Source organism: Pristiophorus japonicus, chromosome 14 (genome assembly GCF_044704955.1).
Source record: "Pristiophorus japonicus isolate sPriJap1 chromosome 14, sPriJap1.hap1, whole genome shotgun sequence".
In the NCBI taxonomy this organism is placed as follows: Eukaryota; Metazoa; Chordata; class Chondrichthyes; family Pristiophoridae; genus Pristiophorus; species Pristiophorus japonicus.
This window is the reverse complement of record NC_091990.1, coordinates 142,373,059-142,390,543: the sequence shown is the minus strand read 5'-3', so window position 1 is coordinate 142,390,543 and position 17,485 is coordinate 142,373,059. Positions and strand designations below refer to the sequence as shown.

The following is a 17,485-nucleotide window of genomic DNA, read 5'->3' as shown; positions in this document are numbered from 1 at the left end:
GTTGGACCAGCACCTTTACTACTGTTTAGACAGAAGCTGTTCTCAGGTTAGAAGGAGAGAAAGGCACTGATTAGGTAGATCATCCCACACATTTGTAAATAAATAAAGATGCAGTTGATTTCTCACATTTACTTCCTTCGTTTCTAAGGTAGCAAAAATATCAAAATTTAAACAATTTATATTCTGCCTGAAGTGCATTTCACTTTCATGCAGGTTATAAACACTGGATTTTCCATTCCTTTGCGCTTCGGGTTTTGCCCCGGAGCGGTGTGAAAGGCAGCAGTGAAGTCTCCAGCGCCCCGCGGCAATCCTCTGGTCAGGTTTTGTGGCTGCGCTGAGCAGCACTGCCCGGAAGAGCTGCGCTCGGTGTGCAACACCCCTGGTTACGACATTACGCGTGTTTTGAGTCTTGCCTGATCCATCCACCCAGAAGTGCACCCGTAATGACCGCCTGGGAAATCAGAGCAGTCCAACCATCTTGTTGGCGGGGAGGAAGGTAATGAATTCTAAAAGTAAGTGCGATTGTTTTTTCTTTACATTTTTTGTGCGATTTGTGTTGCTGCGGCGCGGGCAATGTTCTGAGAATGTGCTTTTCGGGTTTTGTTTAGGTTTACCCCCTCCCCTGCCGCCCAGGCCTCTCTCAGAGCGCTCCCTGGCTTGCTGTTTAGCGCAAGAATTTCTCATCCTTGCGCCAAAGGAGGTGTACAACTCCTTCCTTAGCGCTGCACCCCCTTACGCAGGGCCCAGATGCCCAAACTTAACAACTAAGACGCAAACTATTCCCGGCCGCTAACTTTCCCGCCCCGCCGTCATTAGCGCCCCGAAAACATAAAAGCCTAAAATCCAGCCCACAGAACCATGGATGTTTACAATGCAGAAATAGGCCGCTCAGCCGATTCTGTCTGTGCCAGAGCATAGGCCTCATATTTATAAAATTACCAGACCATTCAGTTATTGCAAACTTCATTTAATAAACATTATTATGAGTAATGTCAGATAACAATAAACTGGACAATAAAAAGCAGAACATCTGCCAAATAAATGTGAGACTGATAATTCATATTGGTAGAAAAATCAGTCAAGAAACAAATATTTGTCCATAATCTAACCATCTGGCAAAAACTTGGCAGAGAAATGTTCTATTGACCGCTATGGCAGCAAATGGCATCTTTGATTTAAATGAATGAATTTTGACTTGAACATTTACAGTGTGTGACCAATCCATAAAAAGCTCCTGATCCCACAGTAGAACAATACGAAATATATAGTTTGTTTTTGATGGAGTGATAGCTATATTTCGAACAGATGACTACATGAGCTACCGATGTGCAGGTGCACTAATTGCCTTATGTTTTTCAATCAGGCAATATTTTTAAAACGTATCACAAATACCAGTGCCGGACAATAATATGAAAAAGTCTAGCAATATTAAAGGAGATTTTTTTTCTTTTTAAAAGATCTGCAGTGTATTCTGGATCAAGGAGTTGTTTTGATATATTGGGTCAGAATTTGCTGTCAAAATAATGGTGAGGCTAATGACACTCTCTGTTATTGAAGCGTATATATTACAGGAACTTCAGGCAAGGGGAAAATGCGCGGTTAAATGCCAATATCCAAAAATAGCTGTCCAACTTGCGGCACATCACATTTAGCATCATGAAAATGGCAACTCGCTGTCTGTCTTACTATTGACATGCATTGAATGGCGTGAACCTGTTGTATTTGCGCAGTAGATATGAATTAAACACGCCACAGAAAGGTAAATCTTGCCATTTCAAGCATAAGTACAAATTTAACAATATCATAATTGTTAATTACCCCCAATCAAACTCTCTGGCACTGAAAATTAACTATTACATGTGTGGAGTCTGATTCCTTGAAGTATTAATTTTGTTTGAGATGTGAAAAATGTAAAATTTTAATTCTTTTCCCCTTTTTCCCTTTTTACTTTCTCTCTTAATCCAATCTTTCTTTCTCTCTCTTTCTGTCGCTGATTTGACATAAAATTCGTCCACTCCGCCCACAATTCTTTCTCAGTCCTTCCGCTTTTTATTTCTCAATCCTTCAATCTGATTTGTTAAGAAGATACACAGTTGGTGGACCTGTTCACTCAGGTCCCAGATGCCCTGTACCCCTCGCTGCATTATTATCAGCTCGCATTTGCAGCAACTTAGTGAGCAAAAATGTTTTGAGCTGAAGGGTGCAGGGACAAGTCGAAATAACGGCAGACACCGTTAGATGTCCTGCTACGGCAAAATCTGGCCCAAGAAAGTGTGAGCTTTTGGTTTAAAATTCTTTGTAGAATGCTGAATGTTCTTTTTCTAAGTAATCCAATTAATTTCTGATTGAATTTTTCTGGTCAAAAATTTACCACCTCATTATTTCTTTTAATTGAAATTGAACAAGGTCAATGTACTGTTGAGTGATAGATTTCTGTCTAAATGTAGGGCCTTATGGGATGATTGTGATTTTCTCAATATGCAATTGTGCATATTGAGAAATATTGTGCACGCAGCTGGATTTCCACACTTTCTATCATTTATCCCAGTTAAGGGGCTCATTAGCTGCTTGAGAAGTGTTAAAGGACCATTATTAGGTCTAGCATATTGTACAAAACTGCTTGTTTAAAAACCATGTGCATCCACCAATTTTCTTGGCAGGTTGTGAATAATAGAAAGGGATAGATAGTCTCTTTTTTTTAAAACAGAGGAAAACATAGCCCAAAAATAACACAAGACCTGCAACGCATTCAAGGCTGTGATTCAATCGAAGGTTCCGATGACATCCAGATACTCTGCAGTGCTGGTTCTTGTGCCATGTCCAAACATTTTGTGCGTTATAGGCCTGGAACTGTATTACAGCCATACAAGTTAAATCTGATTAGAATCTTGTCATAATAGCCACTTCTAGTTTGAGCATTATGAACTTACACACTTTTCAGTTTTGACATTGCACTGTTCTGAACAAATGGAAGTACTTTCAAATCGTAGGCTCAATTATGTTTTTTACACAAGATTTGAACAACCATTGATAAAAGCTACACAAATATCGTCACTTAGTTTCAGATCAAAGATATATCTAGAAATGTATGCTATAGCTGCAGTGTACTATGGTTAGTCTTACGGTGAAGCAAAAGTGGCAATATTTATCAAATGTCCAATTATATCAGCTATACCTGAAAGCTATCTGTCGATCTTTTTCTTCAAAGTTATCTAGTGCCATTTTGTTCTGTAGCCTATGTAATTATGAATTGCAGCTTCAAAAAGATTTCATGCTGGAGAAAGGAGCAAAGAGATTTTTAAAAAGCATGAGGTGAAAACATGATACATTAGTCACCTTGGGCTAGAAATTGGCCAGGATTGTGCCTGTTTAGCGTCATTTTTTTGGCGTTAAAAATGTTTTTTTGATGTTAAAAAAATGTACTCTCATTTTCCGATATTGGCCAGTGGTTTACTGTTGGCGTTAAAAAATAACGACCGCCTTTTTCAAAACAGTTTTTGTGACTTCACACAGCTTCAAATACTCCGATATTGCCGTTTTTGAAAAATTGACCAATACCGCCATTTTTAAATACCGTGAAAAATACCGCCCAAAAATTGCAGGTCTTACCAGGTCGGATTCATGATGAAACCGGCGCTAACGGCACCATCTTGAAAAATGGAGCTATAGTTTAGTGAGGGAAGGCTGTGTTTTACACTTTGAGCATTTTTGTAAATTTATACTTTGTTTTTAAGGACATTTAAGGACAGTTAAGGACATTGAAATGAATGGGGTCCATGCTACCTCTTCCATTATTGCTGGCTGCATTTGCTATCAAGCAGAGATCTGGAAGAAGGCTTATTCAACAGCATTATCAGCATAATCAAAGAGCTCACAGAATTATGGGAAGGAGGCCTTATCCCCAACGAGTTTTCAGGGTGCAACGCTCATAACTGCACCTGTCTGAAGCACAGTGCGTTAGAAGGCTGCGCTTTCGAAAAGAGGTGGTCACATAGATATGCCAGTTCATAAATGCAGACACACAGCCTACAAGTGTGAGGAGGACTGCACTGCCCGTCGAGGTGAAGGTGACTGTGGCACTTGCCTTCTATGCCTCTGGCTCCTTTCAGGCATCAGCAGGGGACATATGCTCAATCTCACAGTTCGCTACACGTCGCTGCATTCGCCAGGTGACTGCTGCTGTGTTTGCACGCAGCAAATACTTCATCAGCTTACCAATGACCAAGGAGGCAAAGAATGAGAGAGCTATAGGCTTTGCATGAATTGCTGGCTTCCCCAAGGTACAGGTTGCCATTGACTGTACGCATATCACCCTGCAAGCACCTTTAGAGAAGCCAGAGGTTAACCAAAACCGAAAGGGATGTCACTCTCTGAACGTACAGATAGTCTGCGGTCATGCATAAGAACATAAGAACTAGGAACAGGAGTAGGCCATATGACCCCTCGAGTCTGCTCCGCCATTCAATAAGATCATGGTTGATCTGATCATGGACTCAGCTGCACTTCCCCGCCCGCTCCCCATAACCCCTTATTCCCTTATTGTTTAAGAAACTGTCTATTTCTGTCTTAAATTTATTCAATGTCCCAGCTTCTACAGCTCTCTGAGGCAGCGAATTCCACAGATTTACAACACTCTGAGAGAAGAAATCTCTCCTCATCTCTGTTTTAAATGGGCGGCCCCTTATTCTAAGATAGTGCCCTCTAGTTCTAGTCTCCCCCATCAGTAGAAGCATCCTCTCTGTATCAACCTTGTCAAGCCCTTTCATAATCTTATATGTTTCGATAAGATCACCTCTCATTCTTCTGAATTCCAATGAGTAGACGTCCAACCTACTCAACCTTTCCTCACAAGTCAACCCCTTCATCCCCGGAATCAACCTAGTGAACCTTCTCTGAACTGCCTTCAAAGCAGTATATCCTTTCGTAAATATGGAAACCAAAACTGAATGCAGTATTCCAGGTGTGGCCTCTCCAATACCTATATAGCTGCAGCAAGACTTCCCTGCTTTTATACTCCATCCCCTTTGCAATAAAGGCCAAGATACCACTGGCCTTCCTGATCACATGCTGTACCTGCACACTAACCTTTTGTGTTTCATGCACAAGTACCCCCAGGTCCCGCTGTACTGCGGCACTTTGCAATCTTTCTCTATTTAAATAATAACTTGCTCTTTGATTTTTTTTCTGCCTAAGTGCATGACCTCACATTTGCCAACATTATATTCCATCTGCCAAATTTTTGTCCACTCACTTAGCCTGTCTATGTCCTTTTGCAGATTTGTTAAAGTCCTCCTCACACATTGCTTTTCCTCCTATCATTGTATCATCAGAAAACTTGGCCAAGTTACACTCAGTCCCTTCTTCCAAGTCGTAAATATAGATTGTAAATAGTTGAGGTCCCAGCACTGATCCCTGCGGAAGCCCACTAGTTACTGGTTGCCAACCAGAGAATGAACCATTTATCCCGACTCTCTATTCTCTGTTAGTTAGCCAATCCTCTATCCATGCTAATATATTACCCCCAACCCCGTGAACTTTTATCTTGTGCAGCAACCTTTTATGTGGCACCTTGCGCATCATGGCAATAAATGCCCGATTTCCAGGGAGCATTCATGATGCTTTCATCTTGCGTGAGAGCAGTGTCTCACAGCTGTTTGAGCGTCAGCCACCAGGCCAGAGCTGGATTCTGGGGGACAAAGGTTACGGCCTCGCCACCTGGCTCATGACCCCGCCTCTGCAACTCTCAGACAGAAGCCGAGCAGCGGTACAATGGCAGCCATATAGCCACACGTAATATCGTCGAAAAGACAATTGAAGTGCTGAAGCAGTGCTTCCGATGCGTGGACCACTCTGGAGGCTGCCTGCAATACTCCCCTGAGCAGGTCGCTGAGTTTACTGTGGTGTGCTGCATGCTGCACAACTTAGCCATCATGAGGGGACAGGATTTGCCACTGACGATTGCAGAACCACCTCAGGAGAGAGGGGGGGGGAGGAGGCGGAGGAGGAGGAGGAGGATGAGGAACCCATGCCACCACCACCACCCCTAGGACGACAGTGGAGGAGGCCTCGTGGAACTTTTGCCACTACAAGAGCCTTGCGTCAGCAGCTGATTATTCACCACTTAGCATGAAGGCTGAACGGCACGTTTCTTCATTGACTGCCCTCTGTATCACACCATGTCAACTATTTCCCCAGTTATTCTGCGAATGAGTCACTGCACAAGTTTGGAAAAAATAATTTGAAATTTATTAAACATTTGTACAGTTGCACTTTAATGCAAATTTCTAAACATTAATTTTGTAACTTTAATAAAATTTTTGAATATCAAACCTTTCAATTGTAAACATCACTTAAATAACAACAAACCAGCCAATAATAACAACAACAAAAGAAGAACAAAAGAATAGCAAAATAACAACAACAACCCCTGCAGCAAACATCCTTCAGTTGCAGCCACCTTTCCCCCTCCACCCAATTTGATCCCCCCTTCCCCGTCCATTGTTGCCCTTGCCCTTGGCCTTGCCCCTACTCCCACTCCTACCCCTACTCCCGGTAATCCCAAGATGTTTTTTAGCAGCGTGGCCAGGGCGCTGCTTATGTTGGAGAACAGACGTAGGAGACGCCAAAGGAAGCCCTGGAGAAGCTGGGGCTGCTGAAGGCCCAGCTTCTGAGTGTTGAGCCTGTTTCTCAGCCTCACCACTCACTGGTGCTGTTAGTTTGGGTGACATGACTCTGGGGACTGGAGTGCCCTGGGTCGAGACCGTCAATTGCCGCTGGGCATTGACAGCCTCGGTGTTCTCGTGTGTTGCAGCTACTAGCTGCGACATACCCTCCCTAATGTCTGCAGATGGTGCTGCAATGTTTCCCAAAATCCCATCCATGGCCTCGAGGAGCTGTTTGCTGAGCAGGATACTCTCCCCAGACATTCCCACCAAATCAATTACCCTGTTTGCCTGCATTTCGGCAGAGCGGCCTTGCTGACTCAATCTCTGCACAGACAGCAGACAGGCTTCTGCCCTGGGTGTGCTTTGCTACAACCCACTGGGACCCGGGATCTCGGATGCTGGATAACCAGGGAATGTCCCGCTTTCCTCCTCCAATGTACTGCTGGCTGCAGCTGAAGCCCTTTGTGCCTGTGTGACCTCCCCCATACCCACCAGCACCAACCCACCCCCTACCCCCATGTGAAATTCTTCCTCTTCCTCCCATGGAGGTTCCTCAGCAGGGCTGAGGTCAGTGTCGACTATGGCATCCATTGAGCTGGGGACGTCCTGTGCCATCCCCGATGAGTCTGAATCCAAACCTGAAAAATATAAAAGAACAGACAACTGGTTAGCAGCAGCGAGGGGGCAGGGTGACATCAGTGGGTTCACATAGCACAGGCTCATTTGAAGGGCCACCACTACTGCATTACATGTCGACGACTGATAGTACATTGCATTAACTAAATCCTAGCCCGATCACAGTACAGTACATCGCATAAACCGAAGCTAGCTCACAGACAGTACTTAACATTGAGCCAACCCAGACCGTGGATTTTGCAGGCCTTACCCTCCGTGTCCACCAAGGGCTCAACATCTGCATGAGTAGTCGATCTCTGCGACGCACCCATCAGACCTACCACACGACTTTCAAGGTGGTTGAGCAGGACCAGTTTTGCCGGACCGCTACCTGTTCTCTGTCGGCGGTTGTGCGGCAACTTTCCCTACAAAGATGGCAATAGAAATTTTTAACAGAGGACACTTCTGCTCTTGTGGCACACACAGTCATCAAAGCACTTATACCATACTGTGTGCATTTAATACAGTGCTCTATTTAATGGCCCTGGTAATTTACTTGCACGTTGTTCATCAAGAAAACATCGAAGTGCAGAAACATCTTTTAATATGTCAAAAAGCAGTCTTTATAATGTGTGATGAGCAGAAGCCTAGCAATACCAACATGTGTCACATTTACAATTTAAGTAATTGGAGTGCATAAATAAAAATATTACCTTACTCTGACTATCCTGCAATGGTCATGCCACCTCTTCCAGCACTGGAGATAGGTTCCCTTGAAGGAGTACACTGCAGAAATCTGTTCTGCCACACGTTTCCACACTTGTTTCAAAGCAGATGGGCGCAGTTTTCCACGACCAGACATTCCCACTCATTATCATTGTGTGGGGTACTGTTATGTCTCACCATTCACTGCAACCCACGATGTACTTCCAAAGGTGCACCCAAATCTGACCAAAATGGCAAAGTGTTGAAAATAAGGATTTCCATGTTTCATCATCATAGGCAGTCCCTCGGAATCGAGGAAGATTTGCTTTCACTCTAAAAATTAGTTCTTAGCTGACTGAACAGTCCAATATGAGAACCACAGTCCCTGTCACAGGTGGGACAGACAGTCGCTGAGGGAAAGGGTGGGTGGAACTGGTTTGCTGCACGTTCTTTCCGCCGCCTGCGCTTGGTTTCTGCATGCTTTCGGCGATGAGACTCGAGGTGCTCGGCCCTCCTGGATGCACTTCCTCCACTTAGGGCAATCTTTGGCCAGGGACTCCCAGGTGTCAGTGGGGATGTTGCACTTTATCAGGGAGACTTTGAGGGTGTCCTTGAAATGTTTCCTCTGCCCACCTTTGGCTCGTTTGCCATGAAGGAGTTCCGAGTAGAGTGCTTGATTTGGGAGTTTCATGTAAGGCATGCGAACAATGTGGCCTGCCCAACAGAGCTGATCGAGTGTGGTCAGTGTTTCAATGCTGGGGATGTTGGCCTGGTCAAGGAAGCAAATGTGGGTGCGTCTGTCCTCCCAGGGAATTTGCAGGATCTTGCAGAGATATCGTTGGTGGTATTTCTCCAGCGCCTTGAGGTGTCTACTGTACATGGTCCATGTCTCTGAGCCATACAGAAGGGCAGGTATTACTACAGCCCTGTAAACCATGAGCTTGGTGGCAGATTTGAGGTCCTGGTCTTCGAACACTTTTTTCCTTAGGCGGCCGAAGGCTGCACTGGCGCACTGGAGGCAGTGTTGAATCTCATTGTCAATGTCTGCCCTTGTTGATAAGAGGCTCTCGATGTATGGGAAGTGGTTCACATTGTCCAGGGCCGCACAGTGGATCTTGATGATTGGGGGGCAGGGCTGTGCAGCGGGAACAGGTTGGTGGAGGACCTTTGTCTTACGGATGATTAGTGTAAGGCCCATGCTTTCGTATGCCTCAGTGAATATGTTTACTAGGACTTGGAGTTCAGCCTCTGTATGTGCGCAGATGCAGGCGTCGTCCACGTACTGTAACTCACCGGCAGAGGTTGGGGTGGTCTTGGATCTGGCCTGGAGACGACGAAGGTTGAACAGGTTCCCACTGGTTCTGTAGTTTAGTTCCACTCCAGCGGGGAGCTTGTTGAGTGTGAGGTGGAGCATGGCAGCGAGGAAGATTGAAAAGAGGGTTGGCGCGATGACACAACCCTGTTTGACCCCGGTCTGGACGTGGATTGCGTCCGTAATGGATCCATTGGCATTGTCGTCGTGGAGCTGGCGGACGATGGTGATGAACTTTTGGGGGCAGCCAAAACGGAGGAGGACACTCCACAGACCCTCGCGGTTGACAGTTTCAAAGGCTTTTGTAAGGTCAAAGAAGGCCATGTACAAGGGTTGGTGCTGTTCCCTGCATTTTTCTTGCAGCTGTCGCGCTGTAAAAATCATGTTTGACAACACATTAACAGAAGCTTTACATGAACATTGGCTAAAAGACTGAAGTCCCTACCCTTTTGTGTTGTTAGTTGGTATGATTGGACACAGATGATGGTGAGTGAGGGGTGATTACTGAGATGGGGATATGATAATGTAGATATAGAGATAGGGATGGGTGGAGGTGCAAGATAAGTTGTTGTGAGTAAAGATGTGCAGGTGTAGGGTAGGGAAGGGAGATGGGGATGTGATGAATGGCATGGCGGGATGAGGTTGAGTGTGGCTTTACAGTAACATTTCGTGATCTACTGAGATCATTGAAAGGTTTGCACCACTGCAGCCAGGTCCTCCTGATGACATCCCTGATTGTGTCCTCCTTGTGCAATATGCAACCAGGCTGCATTGGTCTCCGAGGGAGATCTCTTCTGCGCATTGGATGGGAAGAGAACCTACCTTCATGCTGTGACTCCTTCCATAATCATATGGAGGGAGTTATGGGAGAGCCTGAGTGCAGCCGTGCACCTGTGTGCAGTGCTTTGCACACCTCAATGCTGTAGAATACTGACAGCACAACTGTCAACATCAATGTGGCCTTGATCCCTTTAAGGAAACCAGCTGATGGCACATCATCAAATGAAATCATCAGACCTGCTTCTTTTTATATGGGCGGGAATCTTGCTGGGCGGGCTTAACAAGCCCCATCAACATAAAATTATTTTCACAGAGCGGGATGGAGCCAGGAGCGAGGTCACAACCCGCCACCTACCCCAGCCGCACTGGACCCACCGAGGTCGGCAAAATCGCGGCCTAGAGTACTGAGGAAATTGAATATCACATATGCACTGAACCATTACATTATTGGGCAGTTACGACGCCGTGGACCTAATAGAAGAAAAGCTAATACACACGACTTAGCTGTAAAGGCCATATCTAACTCCCTCTTGAATCTATCCAATGAACTGGCATCAACAACTCTCTGCGGTAGGGAATTCCACAGGTTAACAACTTTCTGAGTGAAGAAGTTTCTCCTCATCTCGGTCCTAAATGGCTTACCCTTTATCCTTAGACTGTGGCCCCTGGTTCTCGACTTCCCCATCATCAGGAACATTCTTCCTGCATCTAACCTGTCCAGTCCCGTCAGAATTTTATATGTTTCTATGAGATCCCCTCTCATCCTTCTAAACTCCAGTGAATACAGTCCCATTCGATCCAGTCTCTCCTCATATGTCAGTCCTGCCATCCCGGGAATCAGTCTGGTGAACCTTTGCTGCACTCCCTCAATAGCAAGAACATCCTTCCTCAGATTAGGAGACCAAAACTGAACACAATATTCCAGGTGAGGCATCACCAAGGCCCTGTACAACTGCAGTAAGACCTCCCTGCTCCTATACTCGAATTTCCTAGCTACGAAGGCCAACATAGCAATGCCTTCTTCACCACCTGCTGTACCTGCATGCCAACTTTCAATCACTGATGTACCATGACACCCAGGTCTCGTTGCACCTCCCCTTTTCCTAATCTGCCGCCATTCAGATAATATTCTACCTTCGTGTTTTTGCCACCAAAGTGCATAACCTCATATTTATTCACATTATAATGCATCTGCCACATGTTTTCCCACTCACCTAACCTGTCCAAGTCACCCTGCAGCCTTTTAGCGTCATCCTCAGAGCTCACACCTCCACCCAGTTTTGTGTCATCTGCAAACTTGGAGATTTTACACTCAATTCACTCATCCAAATCATTAATGTATATTGTAAATAGCTGGGGTCCCAGCACTGAGCCCTACGGCACCCCACTAGTCACTGCCTGCCATTCTGAAAAGAACCCGTTTATCCCGACTCTTTTCTTCCTGTCTGCCAATCAGTTCTCTATCCACATCAGTACATTACCTCCAATACCATGTGCTTTAATTTTGCACACTAATCTCTTGTGTGGTACCTTGGCAAAAGCCTTTTGAAAGTCCAAATACACCATATCCACTGGTTCTCCCTTGTCCACTCTCTCAGTTACATCCTCAAAAAATTCTAGAAGATTTGTCAAGCAGGATTTCCCTTTCATAAATCCATGCTGACTTGGACCGATCCTGTCACTGATTTCCAAATGTGCTGATATTGCATCTTTAATAATTGATTCCAACATTTTCCCCACTACCGAGGTCAGGCTAACCGGTCTATAATTGCCCGTTTTCTCTCTCCATCCTTTCTTAAAAAGTAGTGTTACATTAGCTACCCTCCAGTCCATAGGAACCGATCCAGAGTCGATAGACTGTTGGAAAATGATCACCAATGCATCCACTATTTCTAGGGCTACTTCCTTAAATACTCTGAGATGCAGACTATCAGGCCCTGGGGAATTATCGGCCTTCAATCCCATCTGTTTCCTTAACACAATTTCCCGCCTAATAAGGATTTCCTTCAGTTCCTCCTTTTCACTAGACCCTCAGTCCTCTAGTATTTCCGGAAGGTTTGTTGTGTCTTCCTTCATGAAGGAAGACACAACTACCAAAGTATTTATTTAACTGGTCCGCCTTTTCTTTGACCCCCAATATAAATTCACCTGACTCTGACTGCAAGGGACCTATGTTTGTTTTCACTAATCTTTTTCTCTTCACATATCTATAGAAGCTTTTGCAGTCAGTTTTTATGTTTCCAGCAAGCTTCCTCTCATACTCTATTTTCCACCTCCTAATTAAACCCTTTGTCCTCCTCTACTGCATTATAAAATTCTCCCAGTCCTTAGGTTTGCTGCCTTTTCTGGCCAATTTATATGCCGCTTCCTTGGATTTAACACTATCCTTAATTTCCCTTGTTAGCCACGGTTGAGCCACCTTCCCCGTTTTATTTTTACTCCACACAGGGATGTACAATTGTTGAAGTTCATCCATGTGATCTTTAAATATTTGCCATTGCCTATCCACTGTCAACCCTTTAAGTATCACTTGCCAGTCTATTCTAGCCAATTCACGTCTCATATCATCAAAATTACCTTTCCTTAAGTTCAGGACCCTAGTCTCTGAATTAACTGTGTCACTCTCCATCTTAATAAAGAATTCTACCATATTATGGTCACTCTTCCCCAAGGGGCCTCGCACAACATGATTGCTAATTAATCCTTTCTCATTACACATCACCCAGTCTAGGATGGCCAGCCCTCTAGTTGGTTCCTCGACATATTGGTCTAGAAAACCATCCCTAATACACTCCAGGAAATCCTCCTCCACTGCATTGCTACCAGTTTGGTTAGCCCAATCAAATGTAGATTAAAGTTGCCCATGATAACTGCTGTACCTTTATTGCATGCATACCTAATTTCTGTTTGATGCTGTCCCCAACCTCTGTTTCCAGGGCTACTTCCTTACTAACTACTGTTACTGGCCTGTACACAACTCCCATTAGTGTTTTCTGCCCTTTGGTATTCCATAGCTCCACCCATACCGATTCCACATCATCCAAGCTAATGTCCTTTCTTACTATTGCATTAATTTCCTCTTTAACCTGCAATGCCACTCCACCTCCTTTTCCTTTCTGGCTATCCTTCCCAAATGTTGAATACCCCTGAATGTTGAGTTTCCAGCCTTGGTCACCCTGGAGCCATGTCTCCGTGATGCCAATTACATCATATCCATTAACTGCTATCTGCGCAGTTAATTTGTCCACCTTATTCCGAATACTCCTCGCATTGAGGCACAGATCCTTCAGGCTTGTCTTTTCAACACACTTTGCCCCTTTAGAATTTTGCTGTAATGCAGCCCGTTTTGCTTTTAGCCTTGGGTTTCTCTGCCCTCCACTTTTACTTTTCTTCTTTCTATCTTTTGCTTCTGACCCCATTCTACTTCCCTCTGTCTCCCTGCATAGGTTCCCATCCCACTGCCATATTAGTTTAACCCTTCCCCAACAGCACTAGCAAACTTTCCCCCTAGGACATTGGTTTCGGTCCTTCAATAAGATCATGGCTGATCATTTATCTCAGTATCCCTTTCCTGCTTTCGCTCCATACCCCTTGATCCCTTTAGCCGTAAGAGTCATATCTCACTCCCTCTTGAATATATCCAATGGACTGGCATCAACAACTCTCTGCAGTAGGGAATTCCACAGGTTAACAATTCTCTGAGTGAAAAAGTTTCTCCTCATCTCAGTCCTAAATGGCTTACTCCTCATCCTTAGACGGTGCCCCCTAGACCAAAGTTTCATGACAGCAAAGTTTAGGTGGCATCAGCATGTCCTGTTGAGCTATTATAATTAATATGAAAATAAGACTCAGATAAAAGTAGCTAAGGCAAGTTACCAAGGTAATAGTTTAATTGCTTAAACAGAATAGAAACAAAATTAATAGTACTAAATAGGAATATTGGTACATTAGGAATGAGAACAGACCAGTTAACATATTGAGCTTGCTCTGGTTATGTTAAGTCCGAGACCTGGACATTTTTTTTTCAGACTGACCATATTAACTCGCAATATTGTTATCAGGAATGGTGTGGCTCGGCTGTTTAGAACATCGTCTTTTCACTTCTGTGACCCGAGTTCAACTTCAGATTTGACTGTTGCAATGAACATTTCTTCTCTCTATTGCATGCAAAGATTTTTAAATGAGCAGCCAGAATATAAGGCTTAATTTTGCCCAAAGCCATTTTCTGGTGTATTGCCAGAGTTATGCCTGTTTTTCTAGGCTACTCCAAAAATAAATGTGCCAAGTTTCCCTGCTCTATTTTTCAAATTTGGCGCCACGCAGCCTGTCCAGTCGCTTCGGGGGGGTGGAGCCCGCTGTCGAAAAAACAATGTCGCCCCTTCTGCGCATGCGTGAAAAAAAATAATTTTTTTGACGTGGTTCATATGGACATGTATGCGCAGTACAGCTCCTGGTCTGCAATCGGCCATTTTTAAAGAGCCAGTTGTGTGTGTGAGAGTGTTGAGTGCTATGTGAGAACTATAATTATCAATGGAAAAATCGGAGCTGCAATACAAGATGCAATGTGGCGCCAGGACCAAGAATTTCATCCAGGATGAAGTGGAGGCACTAGTTACTGTGATGTATTTGCAGTCATGTTCTGTACCATTCATTGTACCATGTAATTACATGCAACAGCCAACAGATGGGGAAACCCGGAAGGCACATATTACTGCACCTCGTGCTGCCTCCCTATATAAAGCAGGCTCCTCCTGCAGGTTTCACTTTTGGAGTTTACATTAAACCTAAAGTTCACAAGGTGATCAGCTCCAGCAATGGGCCACATTGATTTATTACCGTGATAAGCATATGTATCAACTGGCGACAAGGATGGGATACTAACATGCAGCTATGGCCATCGTTGACTACATCAAGCGATATTGCATCAGGCAAGACTGGGATGACTTCATTGACTGGCTGGATCAATGCTTCGTCACGAAAGACTTAGAGGAAGACACAAATGCCAGCAAACGCAGGGCCGACCTCCTCACGGTCTGCGGATCACGGACATACGCATTGATCAAGGACCTACTGGTCCCGACGAAACCAGCTGAGAAAAGTTACGAAGAACTGTGCGAGCTAGTTCGAAATCACCTAAAGCCGAAACACAGTGCGCTCATGGCGAGATACCATTTCTACACCCACCGGCGCGTGGCAGCGTTCATCGCTGAGCTAAGGCGTCTTGCTGGGCTATGCAAATTTGGGACAGTTCTTGAAGAAATGTTAAGGGGCTTCTTTTTTTTGGAATCAGGCACCAAGGGATTTTCCACAAATTGCTAGCGGAGGAAGACTTGGACTTAGCCAAAGCCACCCTGATTGCTCAGGCATACATGGCCAGAGAGGAAGAAACAAAGCTGCTCTACTCACAACTTCGGAATCACCCGGGGCCAAACACCGTGTGTGGTGTCCTTACACCTTACTATAGAATCACACGAGGCATGTACTGCAGACAAGGTCACTACGCGACCTGAACCTTTATTCCCAGGACCAAGAAATGCTGACCCAGCGTGGGATCTCCCTTTATATACCTGGATGACCAGGTGAGGAGTGTCTCCCACAAGTTCAGCCCTGTGGTCAAGGTGTGCATTACTCAGGTGTATACAGTGTACAGTGTTGTTACATAAAGGTTACAGTTATGTGAAGGTTACAAACATGACATCACCTCCCCCCAACATCTTTGGGTCAAAGATTGAGTCTTTCAGGCGGTCGACGCTCTCTCGTGGAGCGCTGCAGTTGGGGCTCTGGTGGTTGGGCCTTGGCATGCGTCTCTGTCGCCTGAGGTGATTCTGGCATGTCCGGGCTGGCCACAGGGACTGTGCATGCTGTGAATGTCCTTGCTGCTCGTTCACTGGCAGTGGTGTGGGTAACATCTCATGATCTTCTTCAGGTTCCTCAGTGTCCATGCTGAACCTTTTGTTTACTTGGTCCAGATGTTTGCGGCATATCTGCCCATTGTTTAGTCTGACCACTATGATCCTATTCCCCTATTTGCCAATTACAATACCCTCAAGCCACTTGGGTCCCAAAGCATGATCGAGAACAAATACAGGGTCATCGATTTCTATGCATCTCCCCACTGAGTTGCGATCATGGCACTCGATTTGGGTCTGGGTGAATGAGGGACAGCCGCGTTTTAAGCGTGCGTTTCATGAGTAGTTCCGCGGGCGGGACTCCATTGAGCGTATGCGGGCGGGACCTATAGGCCAGCAGGAGGCGCGATAGGCGTTACTGAAAGGAGGGTCATTGAATCCGGACCATGCCCTGTTTTATGATTTGAACCGCACCTTCCACCTGGCCATTGGAAGCCGGCTTGAACGGTGCTGTCCTGAGGTATTTGATACCATTACCCAACATAACCTCCTGGAATTCATAGCTAGTGAAACACGGGCCATTGTCGCTAACCAGGATGTCCAGCAAGCTGTGGGTGGATGTCGTGCATGAATTCAAAATGATGTACTTGATCCATTTTGAGTATGCATCGACAACAATCAGGAAAATTTTTCCCATGAACGCGCCCATGTAGTCTACGTGAATACGTGACCATGGCCTGGTGGAATTGGGCTGAGTGGGACCTCCAGCTGAGAATACGTTGTGCACCTGCGAACCCAGTGTTCCAGGTCTGAGTCAATTCCTGGCCACCATACATGTGACCGGGCAATGGCCTTCATTAGCACAATGCCTGGGTGCTCGCTGTGGAGTTCCCTGATGAATGCTTCCCTTCCTTTCTGGGACATGACTACCGGCTGCCCCAGAGCAGGCAGTCGGCTTGGATGGAGAGCTCGTCCATCCATCTGTGAAACGGCCTGACCTTCTCGGGACACGCTCCGTGTGCGGGCGCCCAATCCCCAGTCAGGACACATTTCTTTATCAGGGATAGGAGGGGATCTCTGTTGGTCCAGATTTTGATCTGGTGGGCTGCGAATGTGGAGTCTGCGGTGTCGAAAACCTCAATAGCCATGACCATCTCCGCGCTTTGTTCCGACGCCCCCTCGGTGATCGCCAGTGGGAGCCTGCTGAGCGCGTCAACGCAATTTTCGGTGCCTGGCCGGTGCCGTTTGGTGTAGTCATATGCAGCCAGCGTGAGGGCCCATCACTGTATGCGAGCTGACGCATTGGCATCGACAGCCTTGCTGTCGGACAACAGAGATGTTAACAGTTTGTGGTCCATTTCTAACTCGAACCTTCTGCCAAAAAGGTACTGGTGCATCTTTTTCACCCCGTGGACACATGCGAGTGCTTCCTTTTCAACCATCCCATATCCCCGTTCTGCCTGCGAGAGTGACCTGGAGGCATAAGCCATAGGTTGGAGTTGGCCCTCATCATTACTCTGCTGCAACATGCACCCAACCCCAAAGGATGATGCATCACA

At 45.6% G+C, this 17,485-nt stretch overlaps 1 long non-coding RNA gene across 1 annotated transcript in view; it reads left to right on the top strand.

Annotated features, from left to right (window-relative positions):
• The first annotated feature begins 285 nt into the window (after positions 1 to 285).
• The window catches only part of LOC139279505 (uncharacterized), a 35,148-nt gene continuing 17,948 nt past the window's right edge, over positions 286 to 17,485 (top strand). Inside the window, exon 1 of the long non-coding RNA XR_011596493.1 lies at positions 286 to 512. This is a non-coding gene — a long non-coding RNA (uncharacterized lncRNA). The remainder of the gene's footprint in view (positions 513 to 17,485) is intronic.